The sequence below is a fragment of the Ranitomeya variabilis genome, chromosome 4 (assembly GCF_051348905.1).
Source record: "Ranitomeya variabilis isolate aRanVar5 chromosome 4, aRanVar5.hap1, whole genome shotgun sequence".
Classification (NCBI taxonomy): domain Eukaryota; kingdom Metazoa; phylum Chordata; class Amphibia; order Anura; family Dendrobatidae; genus Ranitomeya; species Ranitomeya variabilis.
Genome location: NC_135235.1, coordinates 308,191,305 through 308,210,272, shown reverse-complemented (window position 1 = coordinate 308,210,272; position 18,968 = coordinate 308,191,305). Strand labels below are relative to the sequence as shown.

At 41.0% G+C, this 18,968-nt stretch overlaps 1 protein-coding gene across 7 annotated transcripts in view; it reads right to left on the bottom strand.

Moving 5' to 3' along the window:
* CAMTA1 (calmodulin binding transcription activator 1) overlaps nt 1-18,968 on the bottom strand; it is a 2,053,806-nt gene that overhangs the window by 1,303,197 nt on the left and 731,641 nt on the right. The gene's annotated exons all lie outside the window — the stretch shown is intronic.

The following is an 18,968-nucleotide window of genomic DNA, read 5'->3' as shown; positions in this document are numbered from 1 at the left end:
CCAATCAAAATAAATCAATTAAAAAAAAATCAAACATACACATATTTGGTATCGCCGCGTTCAGAATCGCCCGATCTATCAATAAAAAAAAGCATTAACCTGATCGCTAAACGGCATAACGAGAAAAAAAATCGAAACGCCAGAATTACGTTTTTTTGGTCGCCGCAACATTGCATTAAAATGCAATAACGGGCGATCAAAAGAAGGTATCTGCACCGAAATGGTATCATTAAAAACGCCAGCTCGGCACGCAAAAAATAAGCCCTAACCTGACCCCAGATCACGAAAAATGGAGACGCTACGGGTATCGGAAAATGGCGCAATTTTTTTTTTTTTTAGCAAAGTTTGGAATTTTTTTTCACCACTTAGGTAAAAAATAACCTAGTCATGTTAGGTGTCTGTGAACTCGTAGTGACCTGGAGAATCATAATGGCAGGTCAGTTTTAGCATTTAGTGAACCTAGCAAAAAAGCCAAGCAAAAAACAAGTGTGGGATTGCACTTTTTTTGCAATTTCACCGCACTTGGAATTTTTTTCCCGTTTTCTAGTACATGACATGGTAAAACCAATGATGTCGTTCAAAAGTACAACTCGTCCCGCAAAAAATAAGCCCTCACATGGCCAAATTGACGGAAAAAAAAAAGTTATGGCTCTGGGAAGGAGGGGAGTGAAAAACGAAAACTGAAAAACAGAAAATCCCACGGTCATGAAGGGGTTAAGTGAAGTACAGTAATTGTGAAATCATTTAAATTCCAGTGAAAATTATAAGGCTCATTTAGTCTGGAACTGATGACGAAAACTTTAGCAGCCTTATATTTAGGCGCCAAGTTGTTCTGACGCTTAATGGTTAATTTGTCTTTGGCCAAGCTGTGTTATATTTCATATTGGTTGAAGGCTGGCCACCACATGCTACTTTAATAATGCAAAACCATTAAATACTATGGGATGCTACCCCACTGATGGCTGCCACATTTGAGTGGAAAGCCAAAGTAGCTGTCTGGCTCCAGCCATTTAGGTCTCTTCGCGGGATTCCTCGCATATTGCTCACAACGACAAAGTAACATCTTTACTATGCAACAAACATATTTGTCCACTTTCCTGCCAGGCCATATCCTTTAACTGGAGAGTACACATGCGTCCACCCTTCCTAACCCCTGCCTGATGATAAATGCCAGCGCCTAAATCGCAGGGTCTGCAAATTCCTGCAACCTTGCAGATTTCTCTCCGCTTCGTTTAATTGTCTCACATATCAGTCTCATTTTTCACAGCGCGTCTGAATACAAATCAGTGTTTGCTGGAAATAAATTCTCTCACCCATCTCTGCTCTCTCCTTATGTTACTGAGCTACAATCTGTTTGTCTGCAAATGACAGTTTACCAGACTGCTGCCCCCAATGTGACTCCAGAACGGCATAATCAAAACCAATAATTGTAGGCTAATACAGTGCGGCCTTTTCATCGGGGTTGAGAGCACAGTATGCCTGCTATATTGACATGCTGTTAGACCGAATACTACTGCTAAACAATGCTTGGAAAACAAGGGCGGAATTAAAATGAGGTGGGACGGATCCCTGGCTTTATAGCTCAGAGCAATTCCGGTGCCAATTAATATTTGCCGTGATCGTCCAGTGAACACAACCACGTTATTACAGAAAAACATTTGGACGAATACCCAATACTTATTTCTCTGATCATCAATTCCATCATTAGACTAGGAATATTGAGATATTTCGCGTTCCAAAATGTAGATAAATCAGATGTTTATTTTTTGGCAATGCAGAAATAAATAGTAACGTTTCCATCCCACAACATGGACCTTCATCAGACAAGCAATCCATTGGTGTTAATTAAGTTGTCTGATGAAGGTCCATGCTCTGGGACTGAAAAATCTTATTTGTCTACATTTTGGAGTGCCAATTAGCTGAATATTTTTAGTCTAATGGACTGGAACCCTTCTAGAGCACCCGATCTTCACAGGAGTGCCATATACTTATAATATATATCAGTCTCATCATTCTAAGGTAGAGCACAGATATATTGTCAATGCAATGTTAGAAACACCCGCTGTGGTCATTGGCACCTCCTGTTAAATAGTAAAATAATAAAAACTTTTGTACAGCCTCAATACATATATATATATATATATATATATATATATATATATATATATATATATTCCACAACATTTTACAAGTCAGTGCACAAATAAAATTGAGACATTACATATGAGTGAATCCAACAAAATTCGAACTTGGCAGTTTGCATGAATTTGACAAGGAAATTGGACTTTATCAAACTCATTGAATATTTTTTAATCTTAATATGCGATAATAAAACCCTAAAATCTCACTACTCCCTTGTCTTGCTGTCACAGCCTTATTGTCATCTGCACAGCTCCATCCAATCACTTAACTTTTGCAACATTCTGCTGTGCAACATTCAACTTCTGCAACATTCTGCAGTGCAACATTCAACTTCTGCAACATTCTGCAGTGCATCATTAAACTTCTGCAACAGTCTGCTGTGCAACATTCAGCTTCTGCAACATTCTGCTGTGCAACATTCAACTTCTGCAACATTCTGCAGTGAATCATTCAAATTCTGCAACATTCTACCATGCAACATTCAACTTCTGCAACATTCTGCAGTGCAACATTTAACTTCTGCAACATTCTGCAGTGCAACATTCAACTTCTGCAACATTCTGCAGTGCAACATTCAACTTCTGCAACATTCTGCAGTGCATCATTAAACTTCTGCAACATTCTGCAGTGCAACATTCAACTTCTGCAACATTCTGCAGTGCAACATTCAACTTCTGCAACATTCTGCAGTGCAACATTCAACTTCTGCAACATTCTGTAGTGCAACATTCAACTTCTGCAACATTCTGCTGTGCAACATTCAACTTCTGCAACATTCTACTGTGCAACATTCAACTTCTGCAACATTTTGCTGTGCAACATTCAACTTCTGCAACATTCTGCAGTGCAACATTCAACTTCTGCAACATTCTGCTGTGCAAAATTCAACTTCTGCAACATTCTGCAGTGCAACATTCAACTTCTGCAACATTCTGCAGTGCATCATTAAACTTCTGCAACATTCTGCTGTGCAACATTCAACTTCTGCAACATTCTGCAGTGCAACATTCAACTTATCCAACATTCTGCAGTGCAACATTCAACTTCTGCAACATTCTGCAGTGAATCATTAAACTTCTGCAACATTCTGCTGTGCAACATTCAACTTCTGCAACATTCTACCATGCAACATTCAACTTCTGCAACATTCTGCAGTGCAACATTTAACTTCTGCAACATTCTGCAGTGCAACATTCAACTTCTGCAACATTCTGCAGTGCATCATTAAACTTCTGCAACATTCTGCTGTGCAACATTCAACTTCTGCAACATTCTGCAGTGCAACATTCAACTTCTGCAACATTCTGCTGTGCAAAATTCAACTTCTGCAACATTCTGCAGTGCAACATTCAACTTCTGCAACATTCTGCAGTGCATCATTAAACTTCTGCAACATTCTGCTGTGCAACATTCAACTTCTGCAGCATTCTGCAGTGCAACATTCAACTTATCCAACATTCTGCAGTGCAACATTCAACTTCTGAAACATTCTGCAGTGAATCATTCAACTTCTGCAACATTCTACCATGCAACATTCAACTTCTGCAACATTCTGCAGTGCAACATTTAACTTCTGCAACATTCTGCAGTGCAACATTCAACTTCTGCAACATTCTGCAGTGCAACATTCAACTTCTGCAACATTCTGCAGTGCATCATTAAACTTCTGCAACATTCTGCTGTGCAACATTCAACTTCTGCAACATTCTGCAGTGCAACATTCAACTTCTGCAACATTCTGCAGTGCAACATTCAACTTCTGCAACATTCTGCAGTGCAACATTCAACTTCTGCAACATTCTGTAGTGCAACATTCAACTTCTGCAACATTCTGCTGTGCAACATTCAACTTCTGCAACATTCTACTGTGCAACATTCAACTTCTGCAACATTTTGCTGTGCAACATTCAACTTCTGCAACATTCTGCAGTGCAACATTCAACTTCTGCCACATTCTGCTGTGCAAAATTCAACTTCTGCAACATTCTGCAGTGCAACATTCAACTTCTGCAACATTCTGCAGTGCATCATTAAACTTCTGCAACATTCTGCTGTGCAACATTCAACTTCTGCAACATTCTGCAGTGCAACATTCAACTTATCCAACATTCTGCAGTGCAACATTCAACTTCTGCAACATTCTGCAGTGAATCATTAAACTTCTGCAACATTCTGCTGTGCAACATTCAACTTCTGCAACATTCTACCATGCAACATTCAACTTCTGCAACATTCTGCAGTGCAACATTTAACTTCTGCAACATTCTGCAGTGCAACATTCAACTTCTGCAACATTCTGCAGTGCATCATTAAACTTCTGCAACATTCTGCTGTGCAACATTCAACTTCTGCAACATTCTGCAGTGCAACATTCAACTTCTGCAACATTCTGCAGTGCATCATTAAACTTCTGCAACATTCTGCTGTGCAACATTCAACTTCTGCAACATTCTACCATGCAATATTCAACTTCTGCAACATTCTGCAGTGCAACATTTAACTTTTGCAACATTCTGCAGTGCAACATTCAACTTCTGCAACATTCTGCTGTGCAACATTCAACTACTGCAACATTCTGCAGTGCAACATTCAACTTCTGCAACATTCTGCCATGCAACATTCAACTTCTGCAACATTCTGCTGTGCAACATTCAACTTCTGCAACATTCTACTGTGCAACATTCAACTTCTGCAACATTCTGCTGTGCAACATTGAACTTCTGCAACATTCTGCAGTGCAACATTCAACTTCTGCAACATTCTGCTGTGCAACATTCAACTTCTGCAACATTCTGCAGTGCAACATTCAACTTCTGCAACATTCTGCAGTGCAACATTCAACTTATCCAACATTCTGCAGTGCAACATTCAACTTCTGCAACATTCTGCAGTGAATCATTAAACTTCTGCAACATTCTGCTGTGCAACATTCAACTTCTGCAACATTCTGCAGTGCAACATTCAACTTCTGCAACATTCTGCTGTGCAACATTCAACTTCTGCAACATTCTACTGTGCAACATTCAACTTCTGCATCATTCTGCTGTGCAACATTCAACTTCTGCAACATTCTGCAGTGCAACATTCAACTTCTGCAACATTCTGCAGTGCAACATTCAACTTCTGCAACATTCTGCAGTGCATCATTAAACTTCTGCAACATTCTGCTGTGCAACATTCAACTTCTGCAACATTCTGCAGTGCAACATTCAACTTCTGCAACATTCTGCAGTGCAACATTCAACTTCTGCAACATTCTGCAGTGCAACATTCAACTTCTGCAACATTCTGCAGTGCAACATTCAACTTCTGCAACATTCTGCAGTGCAACATTCAACTTCTGCAGCATTCTGCAGTGCAACATTCAACTTATCCAACATTCTGCAGTGCAACATTCAACTTCTGAAACATTCTGCAGTGAATCATTCAACTTCTGCAACATTCTACCATGCAACATTCAACTTCTGCAACATTCTGCAGTGCAACATTTAACTTCTGCAACATTCTGCAGTGCAACATTCAACTTCTGCAACATTCTGCAGTGCAACATTCAACTTCTGCAACATTCTGCAGTGCATCATTAAACTTCTGCAACATTCTGCTGTGCAACATTCAACTTCTGCAACATTCTGCAGTGCAACATTCAACTTCTGCAACATTCTGCAGTGCAACATTCAACTTCTGCAACATTCTGCAGTGCAACATTCAACTTCTGCAACATTCTGTAGTGCAACATTCAACTTCTGCAACATTCTGCTGTGCAACATTCAACTTCTGCAACATTCTACTGTGCAACATTCAACTTCTGCAACATTTTGCTGTGCAACATTCAACTTCTGCAACATTCTGCAGTGCAACATTCAACTTCTGCCACATTCTGCTGTGCAAAATTCAACTTCTGCAACATTCTGCAGTGCAACATTCAACTTCTGCAACATTCTGCAGTGCATCATTAAACTTCTGCAACATTCTGCTGTGCAACATTCAACTTCTGCAACATTCTGCAGTGCAACATTCAACTTATCCAACATTCTGCAGTGCAACATTCAACTTCTGCAACATTCTGCAGTGAATCATTAAACTTCTGCAACATTCTGCTGTGCAACATTCAACTTCTGCAACATTCTACCATGCAACATTCAACTTCTGCAACATTCTGCAGTGCAACATTTAACTTCTGCAACATTCTGCAGTGCAACATTCAACTTCTGCAACATTCTGCAGTGCATCATTAAACTTCTGCAACATTCTGCTGTGCAACATTCAACTTCTGCAACATTCTGCAGTGCAACATTCAACTTCTGCAACATTCTGCAGTGCATCATTAAACTTCTGCAACATTCTGCTGTGCAACATTCAACTTCTGCAACATTCTACCATGCAATATTCAACTTCTGCAACATTCTGCAGTGCAACATTTAACTTTTGCAACATTCTGCAGTGCAACATTCAACTTCTGCAACATTCTGCTGTGCAACATTCAACTACTGCAACATTCTGCAGTGCAACATTCAACTTCTGCAACATTCTGCCATGCAACATTCAACTTCTGCAACATTCTGCTGTGCAACATTCAACTTCTGCAACATTCTACTGTGCAACATTCAACTTCTGCAACATTCTGCAGTGCAACATTGAACTTCTGCAACATTCTGCAGTGCAACATTCAACTTCTGCAACATTCTGCTGTGCAACATTCAACTTCTGCAACATTCTGCAGTGCAACATTCAACTTCTGCAACATTCTGCAGTGCAACATTCAACTTATCCAACATTCTGCAGTGCAACATTCAACTTCTGCAACATTCTGCAGTGAATCATTAAACTTCTGCAACATTCTGCTGTGCAACATTCAACTTCTGCAACATTCTGCAGTGCAACATTCAACTTCTGCAACATTCTGCTGTGCAACATTCAACTTCTGCAACATTCTACTGTGCAACATTCAACTTCTGCATCATTCTGCTGTGCAACATTCAACTTCTGCAACATTCTGCAGTGCAACATTCAACTTCTGCAACATTCTGCAGTGCAACATTCAACTTCTGCAACATTCTGCAGTGCATCATTAAACTTCTGCAACATTCTGCTGTGCAACATTCAACTTCTGCAACATTCTGCAGTGCAACATTCAACTTCTGCAACATTCTGCAGTGCAACATTCAACTTCTGCAACATTCTGCAGTGCAACATTCAACTTCTGCAACATTCTGTAGTGCAACATTCAACTTCTGCAACATTCTGCTGTGCAACATTCAACTTCTGCAACATTCTACTGTGCAACATTCAACTTCTGCAACATTTTGCTGTGCAACATTCAACTTCTGCAACATTCTGCAGTGCAACATTCAACTTCTGCAACATTCTGCTGTGCAAAATTCAACTTCTGCAACATTCTACCATGCAACATTCAACTTCTGCAACATTCTGCAGTGCAACATTTAACTTCTGCAACATTCTGCAGTGCAACATTCAACTTCTGCAACATTCTGTAGTGCAACATTCAACTTCTGCAACATTCTGCTGTGCAACATTCAACTTCTGCAACATTCTACTGTGCAACATTCAACTTCTGCAACATTTTGCTGTGCAACATTCAACTTCTGCAACATTCTGCAGTGCAACATTCAACTTCTGCAACATTCTGCTGTGCAAAATTCAACTTCTGCAACATTCTGCAGTGCAACATTCAACTTCTGCAACATTCTGCAGTGCATCATTAAACTTCTGCAACATTCTGCTGTGCAACATTCAACTTCTGCAACATTCTGCAGTGCAACATTCAACTTATCCAACATTCTGCAGTGCAACATTCAACTTCTGCAACATTCTGCAGTGAATCATTAAACTTCTGCAACATTCTACCATGCAACATTCAACTTCTGCAACATTCTGCAGTGCAACATTTAACTTCTGCAACATTCTGCAGTGCAACATTCAACTTCTGCAACATTCTGCAGTGCAACATTCAACTTCTGCAACATTCTGCAGTGCATCATTAAAGTTCTGCAACATTCTGCTGTGCAACATTCAACTTCTGCAACATTCTGCAGTGCAACATTCAACTTCTGCAACATTCTGCAGTGCAACATTCAACTTCTGCAACATTCTGCAGTGCAACATTCAACTTATCCAACATTCTGCAGTGCAACATTCAACTTCTGCAACATTCTGCAGTGAATCATTAAACTTCTGCAACATTCTGCTGTGCAACATTCAACTTCTGCAACATTCTGCAGTGCAACATTCAACTTCTGCAACATTCTGCTGTGCAACATTCAACTTCTGCAACATTCTACTGTGCAACATTCAACTTCTGCATCATTCTGCTGTGCAACATTCAACTTCTGCAACATTCTGCAGTGCAACATTCAACTTCTGCAACATTCTGCAGTGCAACATTCAACTTCTGCAACATTCTGCAGTGCATCATTAAACTTCTGCAACATTCTGCTGTGCAACATTCAACTTCTGCAACATTCTGCAGTGCAACATTCAACTTCTGCAACATTCTGCAGTGCAACATTCAACTTCTGCAACATTCTGCAGTGCAACATTCAACTTCTGCAACATTCTGTAGTGCAACATTCAACTTCTGCAACATTCTGCTGTGCAACATTCAACTTCTGCAACATTCTACTGTGCAACATTCAACTTCTGCAACATTTTGCTGTGCAACATTCAACTTCTGCAACATTCTGCAGTGCAACATTCAACTTCTGCAACATTCTGCTGTGCAAAATTCAACTTCTGCAACATTCTACCATGCAACATTCAACTTCTGCAACATTCTGCAGTGCAACATTTAACTTCTGCAACATTCTGCAGTGCAACATTCAACTTCTGCAACATTCTGTAGTGCAACATTCAACTTCTGCAACATTCTGCTGTGCAACATTCAACTTCTGCAACATTCTACTGTGCAACATTCAACTTCTGCAACATTTTGCTGTGCAACATTCAACTTCTGCAACATTCTGCAGTGCAACATTCAACTTCTGCAACATTCTGCTGTGCAAAATTCAACTTCTGCAACATTCTGCAGTGCAACATTCAACTTCTGCAACATTCTGCAGTGCATCATTAAACTTCTGCAACATTCTGCTGTGCAACATTCAACTTCTGCAACATTCTGCAGTGCAACATTCAACTTATCCAACATTCTGCAGTGCAACATTCAACTTCTGCAACATTCTGCAGTGAATCATTAAACTTCTGCAACATTCTGCTGCGCAACATTCAACTTCTGCAACATTCTACCATGCAACATTCAACTTCTGCAACATTCTGCAGTGCAACATTTAACTTCTGCAACATTCTGCAGTGCAACATTCAACTTCTGCAACATTCTGCAGTGCAACATTCAACTTCTGCAACATTCTGCAGTGCATCATTAAAGTTCTGCAACATTCTGCTGTGCAACATTCAACTTCTGCAACATTCTGCAGTGCAACATTCAACTTCTGCAACATTCTGCTGTGCAACATTCAACTTCTGCAACATTCTGCAGTGCAACATTCTCTTCCTTCATGTTCACTCTGTACCCAGGATTCTGGGTAAATCAGAGAAAAGGGATGTTGCGTATGATGCAGGTGTAAAGAAGAGGCCAAAGGAACTGGACAGGGGGCTGTGGCAGCAGTAAAGAAAAGCAGTAAGTGAGCTTTTTTTCATCCCTGGCTCAGGCTTTTACAAATCAGCAAAATAATGATCAACATTTTGCTGAATTTCCATGAAAAGAATCAGCAAAATTTAGATCTAAGAAAGTCCAAATTTTGGAGGCTAAAATTAAAGCGACTTGAATCTGATTGTTCAGGATAGCACATTTCAGAGAACCGGTGCATCACAAGAGAAGTCTTGCAGACTAGATTTGATGGCACTGATTTGGAAGGCCATAATAAACTTTGTTGCTATCATTACACACAGGATATTTGTGAATCAAATAGACCATAGTATCAAATAATTGACCCCAAAGACTACTGTAAGTCACAATGTTTTTTCCTGGATTTATGGTGACTGTTATTGTTCCATAGGATGGATTTTCTGGCTACTTGGTGGGCCAAGTCGACCGTAGTCTATACCGTGGACCCTATGTTCCAGTTGTAAAAAAGTTGGTGGTCTAACCAAGAAAAGTTGGATGCGGATTCACAGTTTTTAATTATTTCTTGAGAGCTGATAGACTATGATTGATTTAAGGCTAAGAGTAAATGCTAAAGGCTCAATGCAGCATATCCATAAGCTGTTTATAAAATGGAAGTCTGAAAGCTCTGAACGCACACAAAAAAAATCACAAAAAGACTGAATATGCTAATTACATTGTCAGTATGCGCTAAGAGAATATTTAAATTCAAAGACAAATTAAGGAATAATCCTAAAGAAACATCTCTGCATGCATACATATAATTAGCGGGAGACCACCGGGTCAGAATGGGCACAGAGTAAAGTAGCAGCCAACCTTCCGCCACCATTCTTTTGGATGAATTATAATGGTTTCATTTGTAAGACCCACATAGAACAATGCCGGTTCCTTTTCATTACAGGAATCATATGGATATTACAATGCCTGATCCAGCTTTGAATTTTTTATGAGGATTTGGAGAATAAAGTTGCTGTAAATTAGTAGGAAGTGTTCCCAGGACCCTCTGCTAATGTGCATTTCAAGCCACTAAACAACACAAGTATTCACCGTGGGTCCAGCCATCAACTGCAAATGAACATTGTTTTTTAGGAAAATTGTGTGGAATTTACTTTATTTTTTCTTTACATCATATAAAGTTTTGCAAACTTTTTTATAAAGCAGCATTCGACACAGGGAGCACAAACCTATCCTTAAATTTAAGTAGAACGGCGGGGTTAAGCATGTTGGCATAGAAGCAGCTATTTCACTATTTATTTCAAAAATCAAAATGGTTAGATAGACCCCTCAATGTGGCATACCAGTAATCACATTTAAGGAAGGATATGAAAAAGTAAAAAATGGGGTCCACCAAGTTTTGGACCTTCTGCTAAACACACATCAGTTAGTAAAATATTTCTTATTCTAGGGGCATCAGCTTCTATAAAAGTATTCAGCCTTGGTAGATGTGATTGTAAACATTGATTGGCACCCAAAATTCTATTTGGCTATTGAAAAGCATGAGCCGAATGCCATGGACATCATTAGATAGAGAAGAGTGGGCTACAGGAAAAAGACCACTATGATGCAAGTTCTCGGTGGAATTTTTCATGCCATTTCCGTGTTTCTTTGACCAATTCCTCACCCCTCAGTTGCGCTTATTTAAAGGCAACAGTTCGGTTTTGCTCGGACAAATCTGCAACCGGAGCTGAAAAGGTGGTGTAATTTATGCAAACCCTAAAAGCGCAAATCTGGGGCTCATTTTTAGTGGGCTAAAAAAGTCTGAATTTGGGGTTTGGGTTGATTGTTAAATTAAAAAGATGTTGGCTTTGCCTGTACATGTTGTGTCAAGTACTGCTCATTTAAGTGGGTGATGGCCCACCGGAGGATTCTCCTGCTCTCTGATGGGCCAGTCCAAGCCTGCAGGTATGTATAAAGGTATGTGCACATGTTCACATATACAGGGGGGTACAGCCGGTAAAATACATGTATATTTGTCACTTTTTTGGTACTTTTTTTTTTTTTTTTTAAACATGTGTTTTGTTTGGTTGTGGATTGTTCCCCATTCATTTGTATGAGTGAAATCTTCAGGGAAAAATGCTAAAAAAAAAATTGACATGCTGCAGATTTAGATCTGCAAGGAAAAAATAAACGTGTGCATGAGACTTGAGGGATCTCATTCACTTTGCTGATACTAGGAAATCCTTCAGAAAAAAGGCGGTGTGTGCACATACACTAAGGACAGAAGTTCTGCATAGGTTCTCGCTAACAAACAACGAGTATGAGCCCAACCTGGGCTGGGACTCTAAGCACGTTCCATACATGAGCCTACCTTAGCCAATCAGTTTCAAAATCCTAATTTTGGCACTAAAAATTCTCATGATGATTTTAGATATAAAAATGCTAAATAAAATTATAACTAAAATGACATATAAACGTATTAAAATAAGGGTACACGAGCCCTCCTACCCTCTACCCGCACATTACATAGTCTGTTAATACCAACCTGAGCTTACTTTACCAATGTGTATGAATAAAACAAGCTGGCAGAAAGCGCGCACTGCTCTGTCCTCGGGCTGTGTTCTAGGATGGCTGTATATCACAGCTTCATGAAAGGCACCTCCACAGTAGGAGATTGTCTTTGAAAAGCAGATTTAAAAAAAAAAAACAATGCACAAGTTTAATACGATGCATTTAAAAAAAATGGTGAGCTAAGCGCTCGCTTGTATCTGCGTTTTACCTTTAAATTGTATCACCGAATCAGCGTGACATTCATCTCTTATATATAAGGAAAAGAGTGTAAATCAAAGGCGCTGTTACCTGCATAACTCATTTTGACGCAACACAGTGGGACTCGACATACATTTTTCAGAGAGGAAATTCAACGTAGCACAGTAAAAAAAATGATATAAATTATGTGACTTAAAACACAAAGTGAGAAGCCGATAAAGTACCAGGCAGGAAGGTAACGCCACCAGTGCAAAGATGGCTGCAATCGGATTTGGGTTCAGCAAATATGACAAATTTACATTATAAAAATCTATTGAAGGGGTTGTCTGAGATCAGAAAAAGGGTTCACTTATTTTCCAAAAATGGCACATTTTTTATCCATTGGTGTTGCAGCTTAAAACGTGAATCAGGGACAGGCTCCGTCATTGTCGGCATCTATGTTGCATTCCAGAATTTTGCAGTGAATCAGGAAAAATATATTTTAGAAAGGATCCAGGAGCAAGAGGAACAGTCAACTGGGGGTGAAGAGGGTCCCTCGTAGGCGTGTCTTTACATGTCTCAGCTTAATGACACAAGTAAGGAAAGACCTGTCAATCAAGCTGAGCTGGGCAGGGAGAAGCCAGTAAGGAGGCACCCGGATGACTATTTTCTAGCTCCTTTTTAGATCATATTTTCTCTATAAAACCACAGCCTTTTACAGTAGAATATATCAAATGAAGGAACCTGTTCAAAAATATGCTGCCCATAGTCAGGGTAGGATGATTCAACTTCCATTAAATAGCAAATTTGACTTAACTTATCTCCCCACACTAGTAAATCATGTATTATGTTACATCAGGGTTTACAATATTGACCCCTGAATCTCCCCACACTAGTAAATCATGTATTATGTTACATCAGGGTTTACAATATTGAACCCTGAATCTCCCCACACTAGTAAATCATGTATTATGTTACATCAGGGTTTACAATATTGAACCCTGAATCTCCCCACACTAGTTAATCATGTATTATGTTACATCAGGGTTTACAATATTGAACCCTGATTACATACAAAATTATAAAAAGAATCAACTTAACCAAGACATCCAATACACAGAAAATATTCATATCAGCCATGATACTGGAAGAACAGATGGATGCAGTCACCACGCCAATAGAAGACTCCAAAATACATGTCACAAAGATGTAATGTCACAAAATTACTCATCGACATGATATAATGCATATTTATATATTTGTTCCTGCAATGAAATTAGAATTTGTGTTTTCCACGCAAAATAGGTTCCACATAATGTATAGTAAATATTTACTGCGTATAAGATTTGACGTCATGTACATTCATGTAGTAACACTACTACTGGCTTGTGCACATGAAATCTTTCATAAGGGATACACCCAGTATCTGATCCATGTTAAGGTCAGTGGTGGTAGGGTTACCAGTCCACACCATCCACACTTTCGTAAATGTAAAGCTAAAATCTGTCCATGTACAGTGTAGCTGGAATGTCAGTATCAGTAAATATTTGTATTCCAGGTGAGATATTTGGGCATCTTTTCTTGAAACTCCGAGTTATGCCATTCTGTCATTTCTCCTGAATATTTAAGAGTAAACTAACAAAAGGATATGTTATCATTTGACTTGTCAAAGAGATGTGCCCCTACATAATCTGACACTGGGCAGTGTCACATTGCATAGGAATATATCTGCTGAAGCTTCGATTTGTAAACTCAGTGTCTTGTGCTCCATATATACCTTGCCTTTAATTTCAGTAACTGTCTGACAATTATGGTTTACCATATTGCTTCATCCCAATGTCAGGCACTACATCAATGTCTGGACCCTGTACAGTCACTGCACTAGATGTCTATCTACATCAGAATACAACATAAACATATCACACTAACCTACTAACTCCTCCACACTCCACAGTACTGCTCCGCCTTATATCTCCACCCTCACCTCTGTCTATCACCTTTCCTCCGTGCAGAGCTGCACTGCCCCACATCTCCCCCGTCTCATCTCTGTCTACCACCTTTCTACTGCCATAATTGTCTTTTCCATTGTTGCACTGCACTATATCTCCTCCCTCATCTCTGCAGTCCACCCTTTCTCCCCACAGTGCTGCACCTCCCTACATCTACTCCCTCATATCTGTCTACTATCCTACCCATGCTCCACAGTGCTGCACTGACCTATGTCTACTCTCTCATTTCTGTCTACCATCCTACCCATCTTCTCTACAGTGCTACACCTCACTACATATCATTCCTCATCTGTGTCTACTATCCATGCTCTCCACAGTGCTGCACTGCTCTACATTTCCTCTCTCATCTCTGTCTAATATCCATGCTCTCCACAGTGCTGCTCTGCTCTACATCTCTTCCCTCATCTCTGTCTACTATCCATGCTCTCCACAGTGCTGCACCACACTTCATCTCCACCCTCATCTGTGTCTACTATCCATGGTCTCCACAGTGCTGCACCACCCTATATCTCCTCCCTCATCTCTGTCTACTATCCATGGTCTCCACAGTGCTGCACCACCCTATATCTCCTCCCTCATCTCTGTCTACTATCCATGCTCTCCACAGTGCTGCACCACCCTACATCTCCTCCCTCATCTTTGTCTACTATCCATGCTCTCCACAGTGCTGCACTGTCCTACATCTCCTCCCTCACATCTGTCTACTACCCATGCTCTCCACAGTGCTGCGCCGTGCTACATCTCCTCCCTCATCTCTGTCTACTATGCATGCCCTCCACAGTGCTGCACTGTCCTACATCTCCTCCCTCATCTCTGTCTACTATCCATGCTCTCCACAGTGCTGCACCACACTACATCTCCCTCATCTCTGTCTACTATTCATGCTCTCCACAGTGCTGCTCGACCCTACATCTCCTCCCTCATCTCTGTCTACTACCCATGCTCTCCACAGTGCTGCACCCACTCTACATCTCCTCCCTCATCTCTGTCTACTATCCATGCTCTCCACAGTGCTGCACCACCCTACATCTCATCCCTCAACTTTGTCTAGTATTCATGCTCTCCACAGTGCTGCTCGACCCTACATCTCCTCCCTCATCTCTGTCTACTACCCATGCTCTCCACAGTGCTGCACCCACTCTACATCTCCTCTCTCATCTCTGTCTACTAGCCATGCTCTCCACAGTGCTGCACCACCCTACATCTCCTCCCTCATCTCTGTCTAGTATGCATGCTCTCCACAGTTCTGCACTGCTCTACATCTCCTCCCTCATCTCTGTCTACTATCCATGCTCTCCACAGTGCTGCACTGTCCTATATCTCCTCCCTCATCTCTGTCTACTCTCCATGCTCTCCACAGTGCTGCAGTGTCCTACATCTTCTCGCTCATCTCTGTCTGCCATCTTACCCATCCTCTCTACAGTGCTGCACCACCCTACATCTCCTCCTTCATCCCTGTCTACTATCCTACCCATCCTCTCTACAGTGTTGCCCCATCCTACATCTCCTCCCTCATCTCTGTCTACTATGCATGCCCTCCACAGTGCTGAAAGTTTCCTACATTTCCTCCCTCATCTCTGTCTACTAGCCATGCTCTCCACAGTGCTGCACCACCCTACATCTCCTACCTCATCTCTGTCTACTACCCATGCTCTTCACAGTGCTGCACTGTTCTACATCTCTTCCCTCACATCTGTCTACTACCCATTGCTCTCCACAGTGCTGCACCCACTCTACATCTCCTCCCTCATCTCTGTCTACTAGCCATGCTCTCCACAGTGCTGAACTCTCCTACATCTCCTCCCTCATCTCTGTCTACTACCCATGCTCTCCACAGTGCTGCACCGCTCTACATCTGCTCCCTCATCTCTGTCTACAATGCATGCTCTCCACAGTGCTGAACTCTCCTACATCTCCTCCCTCATCTCTGTCTACTACCCATGCTCTCCACAGTGCTGCACCGCTCTACATCTGCTCCCTCATCTCTGTCTACAATGCATGCTCTCCACAGTGCTGAACTCTCCTACATCTCCTCCCTCATCTCTGTCTACTAGCCATGCTCTCCACAGTGCTGCACCACCCTACATCTCCTACCTCATCTCTGTCTACTACCCATGCTCTTCACAGTGCTGCACTGTTCTACATCTCCTCCCTCACATCTGTCCACTACCCATTGCTCTCCACAGTGCTGCACCCACTTTACATCTCCTCCCTCATCTCTGTCTACTAGCCATGCTCTCCACAGTGCTGCACCACCCTACATCTCCTCCCTCATCTCTGTCTAGTATGCATGCTCTCCACAGTTCTGCACTGCTCTACATCTCCTCCCTCATCTCTGTCTACTATCCATGCTCCCCACAGTGCTGCACTGTCCTACATCTCCTCCCTCATCTCTGTCTACTCTCCATGCTCTCTACAGTGCTGCACTGTCCTACATCTTCTCGCTCATCTCTGTCTGCCATCTTACCCATCCTCTCTACAGTGCTGCACCACCCTACATCTCCTCCCTCATCTCTGTCTACTATCCTACCCATCCTCTCTACAGTGTTGCCCCATCCTTCATCTCCTCCCTCATCTCTGTCTACCATCCTACCCATCCTCTCTACGGTGTTGCACCACCCTACATCTCCTCCCTCATCTCTATCTTCTACCCTACCTGTGTTTTCCATTCTGGTAATGATATAAGACTAACTTCCTCCATAGATTGAACCTTTCACTCCTGTGTCCAAGACTTTTCTTGTGCTGCAACAGTGCTCTGGAATCCGCTTCCCAAGACTTTCAAATTAATTCTCAGCATCCACTGTATAAGAAGTGCCATAAAAACAAATCTCTTTACACAGGCCTATCTCATCAGATAACTTCTCTATAATAATTTTTCCTCTTGGTCCTTTCAATGATCAGTGTCCCACACACTTGATGTCCTCAGCGATGATTCTTTCTTCTGAGAGAATCAGATCAAATATGGTAAAGACACTCAGCTCAAACTCTGAGCAGAGCAGATCAGAGAACCGAGTAACATGTGCGGAGAAAATGGAGAACTTAATTTCTCCATCTTCTCAATTATCTGTGTCAGTGGAAATTGGACTGCACTTGGATGACATCAGAGTGCAGTCCAATGTTTTACCCGCACCCGTAGACCTAGATGGGTGCGTGTGATCTGATTTGTTGATCCACTGGCAGCATCAATTGTAAACTGATGTGGAGGAATGTGTTCTCTATATAAACAATAATATTATTTATTATTATTATTGTTTGCATAGCGTTAATTTCTCTATCACTTGTGTCACCTAATAGCTTTTCTTCTCTCTCTCGGGACTCTCAATCAATCACCGAACGCTCCTCCTTCCATCTTTCTGATTGCTCAGATATATGCATAATTTAACTTCTACTTGTGGAGCACAAAACATGATTTGATGCTAGTGAGCTAAAGTTTATTTGTTCATCAATGGAACAAAAACATCTGTAATTTCCAGAAACCTGGTCACTCTGGTCCATAAGACATAGACAGACCATAGATCTCTGATTTATTGCCTAAAAGGCGACCATTTTTTTTGTCTAAAGAATCCTGGGAAAAGTTTAGTGGTGGCATCAATGTTGGAGGAAGCAGCTATCTTCTCCACCTTCTTGACAGTCAATATAAATAAATACAGCAGACAGCCTGGGACATAGATACATTAACGGGATTGGGATATTGCAGTTCTATTGTGTCCATGTCTGCCAAGAGCAGCAGAATGCAAACTGGACCCCTGAAGACCAATGACAGCAAACATGAATTTATATGAAAATATTACTGGATCATTTCCACCCAAAAAGTGATCAAACACCGATAGTACATATATTTTTTAAAGAAGTTTCTAAGGAATCACTAAGATCATTGAAGTCTGATGCCATGATCCTTAAACTATGTTCACACCAGGCGTTTTTGCTGCTTTTTTTTGTATGCTTTTTGTTATGCAAATTTTCAACCGCGGTTCATAGTATCAGCAAAGTCTATGAGATTTCAGAAACTCATGCGCACACATTTTTTTTGTCCTCTTTGTTTTCTGCTTTGCTTGTTTTTTTGCAGAATAGAACATGTCACCTCTTTCAGTATTTTTTCAGCGTTTTTCACCCGTTGAACGTAATGGGTGGTGAAAAAACGCTGAATAAAAAGCAGGTATCAGGTTTTGCTGTGTCTTTTCTGCCAAAACCTTATGAATTAGAATATGATTTGTTTTCTTTGTCGTCACTAAACTTCATCAGCATGCACAAGAGAAAAACGTAGCATGACAAAAACGCAGCAAAAATGCTGAAAAAAACCTCTAGAAAATAAAAGCAAATCCTGCTTTTTTTCTGTAGCTTCTTTACTGCCAAGAAAAAAACCGCAGCAAAAAACGCAACTTGTGAACATAGTCTTAGAGTCAATGTAGGGCATTCGACACTTTCTCTGTCTGCACCAAACAAAGCATTTTAGCTGCAATCAATAAACTAGCCAAGCGGCATATTAATAAGAGTCC